This window comes from Amblyomma maculatum, chromosome 2 (assembly GCF_055883805.1).
Source record: "Amblyomma maculatum isolate TAMU_Amacu chromosome 2, ASM5588380v1, whole genome shotgun sequence".
Taxonomy (NCBI): Eukaryota; Metazoa; Arthropoda; class Arachnida; order Ixodida; family Ixodidae; genus Amblyomma; species Amblyomma maculatum.
Window position 1 is genome coordinate 208,217,184 of NC_139345.1, and position 15,759 is coordinate 208,232,942.

General features: G+C 48.0%; 9 non-coding genes across 9 annotated transcripts; all 9 read right to left on the minus strand.

Moving 5' to 3' along the window:
* Positions 1–5,583: 5,583 nt before the first annotated feature.
* Positions 5,584–5,656, minus strand: TRNAF-GAA (transfer RNA phenylalanine (anticodon GAA)). The gene has a single exon. It is a non-coding gene; the product is annotated as a tRNA-Phe (tRNA).
* Positions 5,657–5,733: 77 nt separating this feature from the next.
* TRNAF-GAA (transfer RNA phenylalanine (anticodon GAA)) lies at positions 5,734–5,806 on the minus strand. The gene has a single exon. It is a non-coding gene; the product is annotated as a tRNA-Phe (tRNA).
* A 77-nt stretch (positions 5,807–5,883) lies between these two features.
* TRNAF-GAA (transfer RNA phenylalanine (anticodon GAA)) lies at positions 5,884–5,956 on the minus strand. Its single transcript has one exon. It is a non-coding gene; the product is annotated as a tRNA-Phe (tRNA).
* A 77-nt stretch (positions 5,957–6,033) lies between these two features.
* On the minus strand, positions 6,034–6,106 carry TRNAF-GAA (transfer RNA phenylalanine (anticodon GAA)). Its single transcript has one exon. It is a non-coding gene; the product is annotated as a tRNA-Phe (tRNA).
* A 77-nt stretch (positions 6,107–6,183) lies between these two features.
* Positions 6,184–6,269, minus strand: TRNAF-GAA (transfer RNA phenylalanine (anticodon GAA)). The gene has a single exon. It is a non-coding gene; the product is annotated as a tRNA-Phe (tRNA).
* A 5,551-nt stretch (positions 6,270–11,820) lies between these two features.
* TRNAF-GAA (transfer RNA phenylalanine (anticodon GAA)) lies at positions 11,821–11,893 on the minus strand. Its single transcript has one exon. It is a non-coding gene; the product is annotated as a tRNA-Phe (tRNA).
* Positions 11,894–11,970: 77 nt separating this feature from the next.
* On the minus strand, positions 11,971–12,043 carry TRNAF-GAA (transfer RNA phenylalanine (anticodon GAA)). Its single transcript has one exon. It is a non-coding gene; the product is annotated as a tRNA-Phe (tRNA).
* Positions 12,044–12,120: 77 nt separating this feature from the next.
* On the minus strand, positions 12,121–12,193 carry TRNAF-GAA (transfer RNA phenylalanine (anticodon GAA)). The gene has a single exon. It is a non-coding gene; the product is annotated as a tRNA-Phe (tRNA).
* A 77-nt stretch (positions 12,194–12,270) lies between these two features.
* On the minus strand, positions 12,271–12,355 carry TRNAF-GAA (transfer RNA phenylalanine (anticodon GAA)). The gene has a single exon. It is a non-coding gene; the product is annotated as a tRNA-Phe (tRNA).
* Between the last annotated feature and the right edge of the window lie 3,404 nt (positions 12,356–15,759).

Below are 15,759 nucleotides of genomic sequence, written 5' to 3' on the forward strand. Positions count from 1 at the left end.
TAAAGCAAGTGTCAAGAGCAACACGTAAAATAGGCAGTATCTAGTGCACTGTCCGACGGCGCTTTGATAGAACCTTCGAGTATCGCCACACGACGCAGCATACTACAGCCCCGTTGACTCCCGTAAGTTTTCGCCAGATAGTTCGCTTGGCGTATTAAGGCCCGTCGAAAAATGCTCGAGCTTAGCCTCATCAAGAAAGCATACGGCAAATTCATAATGCTTGCTACATCGAATGCCTCGTGATTACCGCAACAACGCTGCCCGCGAAGGCGGCTGACGACGGCATTCTGGCACTATGCTAGGCCCTAGTCGTTGCTAGGCCTTAACGCCTAAACGGTTTCGCTTTAAAGCCGTATATAGCTGGAAGTGCTTTAGAAATAGCAAATTTCCTATTCATAAAACTGCCTTACTATCAGTTCAATTGTCTCACAAATTGTGTTACAGTAAGCTGAAGGTGTAACTTCGGCGACGCCTTAGCAGCGGAGCGAGAGAACGAAATCGGATGAGCTACGTCACACCGGCAGCAACCGCTAAAAGCAGAAATTTGCTTGTATTGCTTTTATCACTTCTAAAATCTCGTTACATAACGGCGATCCACAATAAAGATATTTTTTTTTTATATTTCTTCCTCAAATTAAGCGCGTATTATTTAAGATGAACAGAGCATGCTTTTCTGAAGGTGGCGACAGAAATCCGCCGTGTAGGCGACTTGGCGCCTATGACCGCGGCAGCAGGAGCGACCTGTTCCGCCTGGGCTGAGTGCAGTGGCTACGGGTTGGTTGGCAGCGATGGGTGCCATTTTTTTTTACGATGCTATTTGGCATAGTTCACATAGATGACTAGATGCAAAATGATAGGAGCACAGTAGTATTTAATGCCGGTGGCACACCTTTGTAATTTATTTTGGGTGTATTTTAATTCTCACCGAGTCTCTGGTGTCGACATAGCACACTTCCTCGTTGATAGCATTCGGATGAGTACCTCAAACTCATTCGATACCTAATGTCGTTTTCATCGAATGTCATTATATTTTCTCATGTAGCAGCAAACAAATATCAATTTGAACGAGCGTCATTCGATGGAAAAGGCATTAAATTTGCCGTGTGGCAGGCCTGAGTGATAACTTTGTTGTCAATGTTTTCTGCTTGTCACTGCACCTTCCGTGAACACTTCTTGTTTAAACTTGGTCGCCTCCGCTAGCCGGGAAGATACAATACGCATTAAATTTTTGAAACACTCAGCCAGACGCTCTTTAGCGGGCATTGACATCGCGCAGTACACGGTTGCATTTTGTGTTTCGCCTCCACCAAAACGCGGGCGGCGCGGTCGACTTCGGTCCCGATAACTCGGTCCTGCTCAGTAGCCTGAGCCACTGCAGCGGGTTATTGAAGAGATATTTGCCAACATGCGTTTTGAAATTGGTCATGCAATTACTTTGATGACCAGAGCCAGTATTAATTCCCGTTGTCTGGCAAGATTACGAAAACATAACATGTCGCTGCACTTGCTATTCAGACTGAACTCTTACTACAGGAACCCAATATGTGCTATTTTTCTGATGCTCAGAATGCTGGTTTGCAAGCTCTCTGGGTTTTCCTGCGGTCGCACCGGTATGAAACCTCTCGCAGTTTCGACGACGCTGACTAGTTTGCTGTAGCAATATATTGCATGTTAATGAAACAAGCCTGTACCATTGAGCAAAGAAAGAACATTGGTTCATAGTTCAAGGAATGAACAAATTAGCGTGGCGTTGTTATGAAAGCGGGGCACTCAAAATGACCTCCACTTCGTATGCAATCTTGTTGGCGTTCGTATGCAGCAGACATTTGATGCATATGGAGGCGATGTAGTTCCAGACGGCCGTGATATCGAACACATGTCCACTATTATGAAGTGCAATCCCCTTGCGCACACTGTCACCGCGGAAGTGCCCGCAAAACGCGCACGAGCGGCAGATCGCACGCGCGCACCACGGCCACGCTTGCCGCATGAGGCCCGCCTCGGGTTCCGACGGCCGCCGCTACGCAGCTTTCAGTGGCGCCCCTATAGGCGCTGCGCATGGCGTATACGGGTCGTGCAGTTCGCATAAGCCATTTTAACACCCTCCACTATGACGTCACCAAGGTTAGAATGCTCCAAAATGGAAAAAAGAATTTCGTGAGAAACACGGTCAAAGGCTTTCGCCAAATCTAATTGCATCATGGCTATCTGACCACCGAGTGCATCAACGCATTCTAATACGGTTCTTGCGACATGTATATTCGTGGCAATGGATCGACCCTTGATGCCGCACGTTTGATGAGGCCCAACCAATGTTTTTATTACGCTTTGCAGTCTTTTTGCTAAAACCTTCATGTACACCTTATAGTCAACATTGGTGAGGCTTATCGGTCGATATGACCCCACCAACTGTCGTTTCTCCGGATCATCTGTCTTGGGTATTAGAACAATGTGCGATGTAGAGAAAGACAATGGAACAGTATTACGTTCATAAGCTTCAGTGATTACACAGAGCATAAACTGAGCCGCATACTACTGAAAAGTTTTAAAGAATGCGGCGCTTATACCATCCGGCCCAGGGGCCTTCCCAGGTGTCAGGTCATCTATTGCAGATAGTATCTCCTGCAACGTTACCGGTGTTTCTAGGCGCGCTTTACTTTCGTCATCCAGTGCAGGCATCAGTCTTAGAAAATCTGTTCGAAAGCCGCCTACAGTCTCAAGCTTAGCGCTAAGCAATTCTTCGAAGTGCTCTGTTACCGCACGCTGAATATCTTTAGCATCTTCAGTGATATGGCCGGCATATCTTATACTCCTTATTTCTTTCTGGCAGGCGTATCTTTTCTCGTCTGCTAGCGCTCGTTTTGTCGGTACTTCTCCAGCCCAATGTTTTTCAGCCCTTGCACGTATAACAGCCGCTGTGTATCTTTCACTGTCGATTGTTTCCAACTCACTTTTTATCTCTCGTATTTTACGGGCGAAATTCCCTGGCACTGAACTTTCCATGCTCAAAAGAAACTGGAGTTGTTCATTCAGTTCTTTTTCTTTTTCTTTCTCTTTATGCCGCACCTTACTGCTCTTTTCTATGGATTTCAATTTGACCCATTCTTTAAAGCTGTCCCATTCCGCTGCAAAACTTACTGGTCGCATAGTCAGACGACTTTCAAACTCGGTCTTAACTTCCGTAAGGAACTCTTCATCGGCGAGAAGTTTGGCATTCAGTTTCCATAGGTGCCAGTTAAAGCGCGATTTCTTTCTTGCCCTACCGAACACTGCACTCACGAGACAATGATCGCTGAAAGACACAGGTTTGACCTCATATGCAGTACATAGAGAAACAAGATCAACCGAGGCATACACCCTGTCCAATCGAGCATGGCTATCTCGCTGAAAGTGCGTGAACTCTGGTTGGTTTCCAGTGGAGAACACACTACCAACATCCTCAAGGCCGTATTCATGCACAAGTGCATTCAACTGCTCGGAGCTTCTGTCTCTTCGAGGTTTACACTTCGCCGCTCGGTCCACAGCTGAGCACACACAGTTGTAGTCACCAAGTACAAGCAAGATTTTGTCGACCTTCAACCACGATTCAATAAACTCAAAAAACACTTCACGTTCGCGTTCTGAATTGGGAGCAGACAAACACAACACACGCCAGCATAAATTACAGTAGGTAAAATCAGTAAACAAAAGCCGACCACTTGGACAGGCAAAAACGGACTCTACGCTTACTCCCAGCGTGTTACGTATAAATAAAAGGCATCCACCCGATACACCAACAGAATGGCATACACACACATAAAAGTTTCTTTGAAAAGAAGCCACCATACGGTCAGTGCTTTCTTGGCTCTCAATCTTTGACTCTTGCACAGCTGCTACATCTATATCATTATCTAAAAAGAGGCGATTGAGCTGGCATTGTCGCCTTCTCGCTCCGAGCCCTCTGACATTCAAAGTAGCTACGTGTAACGGCGAATTAAGCTTGAGAGTCATGTATTAGCGAGAGACGCCCGTACCCGCATGGTGCCTACCTTCATGATTGCGTGGCCTCCGCTTCTGAAGAACAGTGGCATATGTGTGCATGTATTGTCCTCCCAGCGGAACGTCGGGCTGCATACAAACGAAGTCCAAGTACCGTCTGTCATTTTTGCTCACACACGCCCCGCTTGGTTGCAGAATGTTCCTGACGCTGGTCGGTAGGCAGCCGACCCACAAATCGTTCAGGACACCACAAAACCTACGGAGGCGGTTTCCCCGCCTGCCGCGTGTCGGCCGAGAAGTTCGGCTTCGGTCTTAACGTTGCTCTTCGGATGCCCGAAGTTTTCGGCGGCGGCTCACCACAAACACCACCTGGCAGCTGAGTCTCCTCGACGCTTTCCTCGTGTGGACGTTTCGCGGCAATAAAGGCTGCTGTCTCCGGCCCAACCTCCATGGCATCAGTAAAGGAAGGCTCAGTGCTGAGATGCTCCTCAGCGTCAGAAAATTGATTACATCTTCTGATGCTTCCTTTGACTCGCCTTCATGGTCCTGTGACGGATCTTGCAAGGCTTGCCGAGTTTCACTCTCTTGACTGGGCACCGTCACCTTATGCTTTGTTAAAACAGTCATGGAAGGCGCGTCCTGTTTTGTTGCCTGACCTCTAATGTCAGCAGCCTCCTCCGCATCCACCTCGTCCGTTATTAACTCCGACGAGTCTTCGCTGGTCCCAGGTCCGGCAATGCTAGCGTAGGTACGAGCACACTGGCTCTCTTCATGCCCGAACCGTCGACAGGTTCCGCAGCGAGGAACCCGGCACTCTTTGCGGATGTGACCCGTACTCCGGCAGCGTAGGCACAGCGGGGGTCTGCCTGGCACAATAACGAGCGCCAGCTCACCGCTAACATTCAACTGATGCGGCAGGTCGTCGAGCTTCATGCCAGCTTTCAGCTTCAGCGTGACGTGTCTAGTAGTTGAGCCCTTTTCTAACATACCTTTAACTCGCCAGCGCTCCCGTGTAACTTCGGATACCTTTCCGTACGGCGCAAAGGCAGCACGGACATCCTCGTCTGGCACGTTGTGTAGCAGCCAGTGAAGTTTCAGCCGCACATCCTGGTTCGCCGGGTCAATTACCAAGCAGCGACCGTTTTTCACACACAACTCGCCTACACTAACAAGCTTGGTCACCGCTTCAGAATCCTTGAGAGTGACAGCCCAGACATGGCTCATCCGATACGCCCCCATCGCAACAACATCGGGGATCAGCGAATGCTGTGCCAAAGCGTCGTGGAAATCTTCCACCCGGTACGGGCGGGCCCTGATATCGGCATGCAAAAAAACGGTATTCAAAACAAACCGACCTGTTGGCAGTGCAGGCAAAACAACTTGATAAGTACTATCCTGTTCAGCAGTCCTGTTACCGCGGCCTGACATGGCCGCTGAAGCCGCTCCTGAGGAGCCCTGCATCCTACGTCCGTTCACTGGCGTGGCCGGAAGCAGAATACTAACGCTCTCCCAACTGAGCTATTTCGGCAAGACGGGAGCGCCGTATATTTGGTACGTCTTCAGTCCATAACAAGCGTGCACAAAAACAAAATTCTAAACATGCTGTGCCGAAACCCGGGATCGAACCAGGGACCTTTAGATCTTCAGTCTAACGCTCTCCCAACTGAGCTATTTCGGCAAGACGGGAGCGCCGTATATTTGGTACGTCTTCAGTCCATAACAAGCGTGCACAAAAACAAAATTCCAAACATGCTGTGCCGAAACCCGGGATCGAACCAGGGACCTTTAGATCTTCAGTCTAACGCTCTCCCAACTGAGCTATTTCGGCAAGACGGGAGCGCCGTATATTTGGTACGTCTACAGTCCATAACAAGCGTGCACAAAAACAAAATTCCAAACATGCTGTGCCGAAACCCGGGATCGAACCAGGGACCTTTAGATCTTCAGTCTAACGCTCTCCCAACTGAGCTATTTCGGCAAGACGGGAGCGCCGTATATTTGGTACGTCTTCAGTCCATAACAAGCATGCACAAAAACAAAATTCCAAACATGCTGTGCTGAAACCCGGGATCAAACCAGGGATCTTTAGATCTTCAGTCTAACGCTCTCCCAACTGAGCTATTTCGGCAAGACGGGAGCGCCGTATATTTGATACGTCTTCAGTCCATAACAAGCGTGCACAAAAACAAAATTCCAAACATGCTGTGCCGAAACCCGGGTTCGAACCAGGGACATTTAGATCTTCAGTCTAACGCTCTCCCAACTGAGCTATTTTTTTTTTCTTTATTGCCGTGAAACACAAAAACAAAATACACATGATAAAACACGTCAACTACACTTGAGCTAACGCGTACGCGGCTAAAATCTTTTCAGGTTCACTATCTCAACAAATAGACATTGCCATTGTGGTGGATCCTGCTGCATCCTGAAAGATTCGCGTATATACACCGCACTTTCAATGAAGTTTTCACGCGCAGATCGTGTATTTATATCTGCGTGACGCACCTGCATTCGTGTTTCCCACAAACTATGGAGGCCAAGAAGCATAATTAAATCATAAGGTGCATCATCGTTCTGCACAGGTAGGAATCTGATACCGTACGGAGTTAGGGGAAGTTCCTTTTTAATTGTCCTTTGGAGGACGTCCCATAGAAAGACAGCATCCCAACACTGTAAGAAGACGTGTTCAATTGTCTCCGGTTTTTTGCACAACAGGCAATTTGTTGTCCATGGGACGAAGATACCTTTTTCATTCAGCCAGGTTTTAACAGGGAGCGTATTGGAGTGAAGTTTGAAAAGGAACGTTTTAGCTGATGGCCTCACGGGCATCTTCTTAACTCTTTTCAAAACGTCCTGCCCTGGGCCTCCACAGTGTAATGCCCGGTAAAAAGGCACCGGCAGCATCACGTCAATGAGATCTTTATATAGTTTTTTTTTTGGGAACATTGCAAAGATAATCAAAAGAAAACCGCACTTCTAGCAACTTGCACGAAAAAACAACCTCGCGCAGGTAGCCAGTCACAGTACCAGGCATGTTTTCACATGACACAATCCATTCAGGGAGCAGCCTCTGCAATCGCACTTGCATCACAGTTCTTAGAAAGGTATCTTTTTGATCACGGAGGAATATAAATCGCGAGACCACCTGACGCAAGAACAGATGTGCAAGGCCAAGCCCGCCCCTTTTAACAGAAATAAACAAATTCGTCCTGGCGGTTTTTTCCCATGTGGATGCCCAAATAAAAACAGCAAAAACGCGGTGCATTTTCTGAATTGAGGTTCGTGAGATACACAACACATTTATGAGGTACCACAGTCTCGAAATAAGAAAAACATTGCAAATAGAAGCGCGCGAAAACATTGACAGTTGCCTTCCTTGCAACGCATCCGCTTTTTCTTTCACTCTGGATGTTTCTTCCACCCAGTGCTCGTTGGGATCTTGATAACATTCTAAAGGCACGCCTAGATATCGTGTTGGGAGAGCAGACCATCGCAGCTTACAGAAGAAATCAGGTGTCACGTCCCAATCACCATGCCAAAACCCAGAGCTTTTCTCCCAATTGATCTTGCATCCGGTTTGATCACAAAATGTTTGGATGAAACCAGTGACTTCACAGATGCTCTTTCTAGTTGCACAAAAGATTGTAATGTCATCAGCGTATGCTAGCATTTTCACGTGTGCTGATTGCAGCTTGAAACCTAAAATGCGATCGCTATCAATGATAGCCAAGCAAAGTGGCTCTAAATACAGTGCAAAAAGCAGGGGTGAGAGCGGGCAGCCCTGCCTTACTGATGACCGTACTGCGATGCTGTCAGTCAGTTCACCATTCACAATAATACGGGTCGTGCAGTTCGCATAAGCCATTTTAACACCCTCCACTATGACGTCACCAAGGTTAGAATGCTCCAAAATTTAAAAAAGAATTTCGTGAGAAACACGGTCAAAGGCTTTCGCCAAATCTAATTGCATCATGGCTATCTGACCACCGAGTGCATCAACGCATTCTAATACGGTCCTTGCGACATGTATATTCGTGGCCATGGATCGACCCTTGATGCCGCACGTTTGATGAGGCCCAACCAATGTTTTTATTACGCTTTGCAGTCTTTTTGCTAAAACCTTCATGTACTGCCACCCGCAAAAGTTTGCGGGATCTCCAGCGCGTGGCTGAGCGGCGGTAAACTGCATTCCTGCGCCATCTGCCGTCAAAGAGCACGGCGTCGAGGCTCACGGAAATGGCGCGCCAGGGGCGTTTTGCGCATGCCTGTCCTTTCTTCGCTATCAAGCATGTCTCGTCACTAGCTTCCCCGTGATGCGCTTTTGCCACTCGCGGCAGCCGCTGATGCGAAGCGTCATCATCGTCGCGTGTCTGCTTTGGCGGGTAAGATGAACGACGAAGCAAGCCGGTGTGTTTTGCTCGACGCGCAACGCTGTCACGGGGAAGCTAGTGACGAGACATGCTTGATAGCGAAGAAAGGACAGGCATGCGCAAAGCGCCCCTGGCGCGCCATTTCCGTGAGCCTCGACGCCGTGCTCTTTGACGGCAGATGGCGCAGGAATGCAGTTTCCCGCCGCTCAGCCACGCGCTGGAGATCCCGCAAACTTTTGCGGGTGACAGTACACCTTATAGTCAACATTGGTGAGGCTTATCGGTCGATATGACCCCACCAACTGTCGTTTCTCCGGATCATCTGTCTTGGGTATTAGAACAATGTGCGATGTAGAGAAAGACAATGGAACAGTATTACGTTCATAAGCTTCAGTGATTACACAGAGCATAAACTGAGCCGCATACTGCTGAAAAGTTTTAAAGAATGCGGCGCTTAGACCATCCGGCCCAGGGGCCTTCCCAGGTGTCAGGTCATCTATTGCAGATAGTATCTCCTGCAGCGTTACCGGTGTTTCTAGGCGCGCTTTACTTTCGTCATCCAGTGCAGGCATCAGTCTTAGAAAATCTGTTCGAAAGCCGCCTACAGTCTCAAGCTTAGCGCTAAGCAGTTCTTCGAAGTGCTCTGTTACCGCACGCTGAATATCTTTAGCATCTTCAGTGATATGGCCGGCATATCTTATACTCCTTATTTCTTTCTGGCAGGCGTATCTTTTCTCGTCTGCTAGCGCTCGTTTTGTCGGTACTTCTCCAGCCCAAAGTTTTTCAGCCCTTGCACGTATAACAGCCGCTGTGTATCTTTCACTGTCGATTGTTTCCAACTCACTTTTTATCTCTCGTATTTTACTGGCGAAATTCCCTGGCACTGAACTTTCCATGCTCAAAAGAAACTGGAGTTGTTCATTCAGTTCTTTTTCTTTCTCTTTATGCCGCACCTTACTGCTCTTTTCTATGGATTTCAATTTGACCCATTCTTTAAAGCTGTCCCATTCCGCTGCAAAACTTACTGGTCGCATAGTCAGACGACTTTCAAACTCGGTCTTAACTTCCGTAAGGAACTCTTCATCGGCGAGAAGTTTGGCATTCAGTTTCCATAGGTGCCAGTTAAAGCGCGATTTCTTTCCTGCCCTACCGAACACTGCACTCAACGAGACAATGATCGCTGAAAGACACAGGTTTGACCTCATATGCAGTACATAGAGAAACAAGATCAACCGAGGCATACACCCTGTCCAATCGAGCATGGCTATCTCGCTGAAAGTGCGTGAACTCTGGTTGGTTTCCAGTGGAGAACACACTACCAACATCCTCAAGGCCGTATTCATGCACAAGTGCATTCAACTGCTCGGAGCTTCTGTCTCTTCGAGGTTTACACTTCGCCGCTCGGTCCACAGCTGAGCACACACAGTTGTAGTCACCAAGTACAAGCAAGATTTTGTCGACCTTCAACCACGATTCAATAAACTCAAAAAACACTTCACGTTCGCGTTCTGAATTGGGAGCATACAAACACAACACACGCCAGCATAAATTACAGTAGGTAAAATCAGTAACCAAAAGCCGACCACTTGGACAGGCAAAAACGGACTCTACGCTTACTCCCAGCGTGTTACGTATAAATAAAAGGCATCCACCCGATACACCAACAGAATGGCATACACACACATAAAAGTTTCTTTGAAAAGAAGCCACCACACGGTCAGTGCTTTCTTGGCTTTCAATCTTTGACTCTTGCACAGCTGCTACATCTATATCATTATCTAAAAAGAGGTGATTGAGCTGGCATTTTCGCCTTCTCGCTCCCAGCCCTCTGACATTCAAAGTAGCTACGTGTAACGGCGAATTAAGCTTGAGAGTCATGTATTAGCGAGAGACGCCCGTACCCGCATGGTGCCTACCTTCATGATTGCGTGGCCTCCGCTTCTGAAGAACAGTGGCATATGTGTGCATGTATTGTCCTCCCAGCGGAACGTCGGGCTGCATACAAACGAAGTCCAAGCACCGTCTGTCATTTTTGCTCACACACGCCCCGCTTGGTTGCAGAATGTTCCTGACGCTGGTCGGTAGGCAGCCGACCCACAAATCGTTCAGGACACCACAAAACCTACGGAGGCGGTTTCCCCGCCTGCCGCGTGTCGGCCGAGAAGTTCGGCTTCGGTCTTGACGTTGCTCTTCGGATGCCCGAAGTTTTCGGCGGCGGCTCACCACAAACACCACCTGGCAGCTGAGTCTCCTCGACGCTTTCCTCGTGTGGACGTTTCGCGGCAATAAAGGCTGCTGTCTCCGGCCCAACCTCCATGGCATCAGTAAAGGAAGGCTCAGTGCTGAGATGCTCCTCAGCGTCAGAAAAATTGATTACATCTTCTGATGCTTCCTTTGACTCGCCTTCATGGTCCTGTGACGGATCTTGCAAGGCTTGCCGAGTTTCACTCTCTTGACTGGGCACCGTCACCTTATGCGTTGTTAAAACAGTCACGGAAGGCGCGTCCTGTTTTGTTGACTGACCTCTAATGTCAGCAGCCTCCTCCGCATCCACCTCGTCCATTATTAACTCCGACGAGTCTTCGCTGGTCTCAGGTCCGGCAATGCTAGCGTAGGTACGAGCACACTGGCTCTCTTCATGCCCGAACCGTCGACAGGTTCCGCAGCGAGGAACCCGGCACTCTTTGCGGATGTGACCCGTACTCCGGCAGCGTAGGCACAGCGGGGGTCTGCCTGGCACAATAACGAGCGCCAGCTCACCGCTAACATTCAGCTGATGCGGCAGGTCGTCGAGCTTCATGCCAGCTTTCAGCTTCAGCGTGACGTGTCTAGTAGTTGAGCCCTTTTCTAACATACCTTTAACTCGCCAGCGCTCCCGTGTAACTTCGGATACCTTTCCGTACGGCGCAAAGGCAGCACGGACATCCTCGTCTGGCACGTTGTGTAGCAGCCAGTGAAGTTTCAGCCGCACATCCTGGTTCGCCGGGTCAATTACCAAGCAGCGACCGTTTTTCACACACAACTCGCCTACACTAACAAGCTTGGTCACCGCTTCAGAATCCTTGAGAGTGACAGCCCAGACATGGCTCATCCGATACGCCCCCATCGCAACAACATCGGGGATCAGCGAATGCTGTGCCAAAGCGTCGCGGAAATCTTCCACCCGGTACGGGCGGGCCCTGATATCGGCATGCAAAAAAACGGTATTCAAAACAAACCGACCTGTTGGCAGTGCAGGCAAAACAACTTGATAAGTACTATCCTGTTCAGCAGTCCTGTTACCGCGGCCTGACATGGCCGCTGAAGCCGCTCCTGAGGAGCCCTGCATCCTGCGTCCGTTCACTGGCGTGGCCGGAAGCAGAATACTAACGCTCTCCCAACTGAGCTATTTCGGCAAGACGGGAGCGCCGTATATTTGGTACGTCTTCAGTCCATAACAAGCGTGCACAAAAACAAAATTCCAAACATGCTGTGCCGAAACCCGGGATCGAACCAGGGACCTTCAGATCTTCAGTCTAACGCTCTCCCAACTGAGCTATTTCGGCAAGACGGGAGCGCCGTATATTTGGTACGTCTTCAGTCCATAACAAGCGTGCACAAAAACAAAATTCCAAACATGCTGTGCCGAAACCCGGGATCGAAACAGGGACCTTTAGATCTTCAGTCTAACGCTCTCCCAACTGAGCTATTTCGGCAAGACGGGAGCGCCGTATATTTGGTACGTCTTCAGTCCATAACAAGCGTGCACAAAAACAAAATTCCAAACATGCTGTGCCGAAACCCGGGATCGAACCAGGGACCTTTAGATCTTCAGTCTAACGCTCTCCCAACTGAGCTATTTCGGCAAGACGGGAGCGCCGTATATTTGGTACGTCTTCAGTCCATAACAAGCGTGCACAAAAACAAAATTCCAAACATGCTGTGCCGAAACCCGGGATCGAACCAGGGACCTTTAGATCTTCAGTCTAACGCTCTCCCAACTGAGCAATTTTTTTTTTCTTTATTGCTTGGCTTTGACACAAATACACCGCACTGGAACTCAAAACAACAGGAAAAAAAGGAATAATATATGTACACAAAGGTAGCTAGCGTTGCCTAACACCCACTGAGGGGCAGGCATTGTCATGTTAAAATTCCTTGAGCACCGTCAAAGGTTCCAGCTTTGACAGCCACTCGGGAGCACATGGTTGCAATTTAAGCACGTCGAGCCATCGCTGCACACTCTCACGGAAATACATGCGGGCTGGCCGTGCATCTGGATGGCAGTGATAACCAGCCATTCGTGTGCGCCATATACTGTGGTGGCACATTAACATAACCTGGTCTAACGGCATATCATCGTGGTTATCCAATGGCAAATACCTAATGCCATGGGAATCAAGTGGCAACTGTTTTTTTATTGTCCTTTGCAGAACATCCCACAAATATAACCCCTCCCAGCAATGCAAAAACACGTGATCTATTGTCTCTGGCTGTTTGCAGATGAGACATTGGGCCCCCCACGGTAGGAACATACCCTTCTCCTCCATAAATGATTTCACACTCAAAGTATCGGTATGTAGCATAAAGAAAAACGTTTTAGCTCCCGGAGCAACTTGCATTTTCTTTACGCGTTTTAATACATTACTTCCTGTGCCTCCATAGTATAAAGCTCGGTACAAGGGCACCGGGAACACCACTTCACAAACATCCTTGTATAATGTTCTCCTGTTAACATTACTTAAATACTCTTTCGAAAAACGTGCACTTAAGAATTTCACGCTCGAAACAATTTCCCTAAAGAATCCAAACAGAGAACCAGGCATACATTGAGTATAAACTACGAAATCAGGCAACGCTCGACCAAGTCTTTGTTGACACACTGTGCGCAGGAATGGATCGCTGGCATCCCTAAAAAACATAAACCGGTTGACAATCTGCCGCACAAACAAATGACCCAGACCAAGCCCCCCATGCTTCACCTGCCGGAACAAGTTTGTCCGACTGCACCTCTCCCAACTCGAGGCCCAAACACCGCAAAAACTCGATGCAATTTTTGCACATTTACACGGGAGCAATGCAACACTTGCATTACATACCATAGCTTACTAATTAAAAACAGGTTGCAAACTGCGGCTCTTGCAAATATTGATAATTGAGCGCTTTTCCATTTCTCCGCTTTTTCACGGGTTTCTTTGACCTTCTCTAGCCAGTATGGCTCACTTTCCTTGTAAAATTTCAAGGGCACACCCAAGTACTTTGCAGGCGTTGTAACCCACGACACATTAGCGAAAGTGTCGGGGGTCAGCTGCCATTCACCGTGCCAAAATCCCAAGCACTTGCCCCAGTTAACTTTACTCCCTGTGACTTTGCTAAAATGTTTTACCACATCCACCGTCCTCTTTATACTCTCTTTATTCACACAAAAAACCGCAACATCATCTGCGTAAGCCAGCAATTTGACTTCTGACTCCTGCAGTCGAAAGCCATCAATGTCATTGTTTTGTAGGATGCTTAAACACAATGTTTCAATATAAATGCCGAACAAAAGAGGGCTGAGGGGGCAACCTTGGCGCACCGAACGTCGTACGTTGATGGGGGCCCCCAGTGACTTATTGACAATTAATCTCGTAGTGCAGTTACGGTACGCCAAGGCCACTCCCTCTCGAATAACAGAGCCGACATTAACATAGTCTAATATACTGAACAGAATAGTATGTGCCACACAATCAAAAGCTTTCTCCAAGTCCAACTGCAGTAACGCAACACATGCATGAGTTGCATCGCAGCATTAAAGCCCACTCCGCGCTTTGTGAATGTTCTGAAAGATAGATCGCCCTTTGATACCGCACGTTTGGTGAGGGCCCACTAGTTCGCATATAACCGTTTGTAGTCTGCCAGCAAGCACCTTCATAAAAATCTTGTAATCGACGTTTGTCAGAGCAATGGGCCTGTAAGACGACAACTGCCTAAGCTTATCTGGTTGGTCAGTTTTCGGAATAAGTACTGTGTGCGACGATCCGAAAGACGCAGGCAGTGCCTTCAGTTCATACGCTTCATTAAATAAGGCACACAACAAAGGAGATAGCTGTTCCTTGAACGCTTTATAAAAAGCCGCACTCAGGCCATCAGGCCCGGGTGATTTCCCTGGGTTTAAATTTTCTATTGCCTGCTGCACTTCTTTTTCGCTTATTGGCCGCTCCAGTCTTTCTTTTTGTTCCTTGTCAATTTTTGGCATCGCGTCAAGAAAGGATTCTTTAAAACGGTCCAAATAAACCTCTCGGGACGAAAATAGATCTTCATAATACTCCCGGAAAGCTTTCGTGATTCCTTCGTTATCGGTTTCTGTGCGTCCTGCCCAATCTACATCTGCCACGTTATTTCGCCTTGCATTTGCTTTTTCTATTCCCAACGATCTTTTTGTCGGCGTCTCATCCATGGCCAATTTTTCCGCTCTTCCACGCACTAACGCTCCTTGGTATCTGTCTTCTTCTATCAAGTTAATTTGTTCTTTTATTTTTCGAATATCCTCTATCCATCTGCCGGGTGCCTTACATTCCTGTTTGTGTAGTTTTTCAAGCAAAGCCTTAAGCTGGGTTTCTGTAATTTTCTTCTCGTACACCAGGCAACTTGGTCTGTCAATGGCTTTAATTTTAATCTGTTCCTTGCACAACTCCCACTGTTTCCAGATTTCGAGCAAAGTCCCTGGCCTCACTTTAATCAATTCATTCAATATCACGCGTCTAAAGGCATCATCATTAAGCGATTTATTGTTCAATTTCCATAACTCCCAGCTAAATGCATTGCTTCGTTTTTTGGTGCCGAATATGCATTGCACCAAACAGTGATCCGTGAATGTCATAGGCCCAACTCGGTATTCATTGCATGAATGAATCAAAACCAGCGACGCGTAAATTCTGTCCAGACGCGCGTGGCTAGAACCTTGGAAGTGCGTGTACTGAACGGCACGCGGTACTTCCAAGCAATCAGCCACATGCTCCATATTCCATTCGCTTGTTAACTGGCATAACATTTCAGTGCTCTTGTCTCTGAATCCGCGTGTGCTGGTTTTGTCTCGAGCATTCAGCACACAGTTAAAATCGCCCAGCAATACTACCTGCCTTTCCGTACTTAACTGCTGCATAAGATTCTCGAAAAACACTGTTCTTTCCTCCACACAGTTAGGAGCGTACAGTCGAGCGCGATTTGAAGGTTATCGCGCGAGCGTCGACCGGGAACATGAACAGCGCCATGGCCCAGAATTCCCTGCCGAGGCGAGGGAGGTATCAGGCCAGCTTCCCTCACTCTTTTTGCTGTTCCTTTAGCAGCCGTTACTCCCTTCTGGGACATAACTTTCTTTTTTTTTTCTTTTGGCTCTTCGAACAGGCAGTGATCGTTGTGCGCACGACGTATTCTTCTGTATTATCTGAAA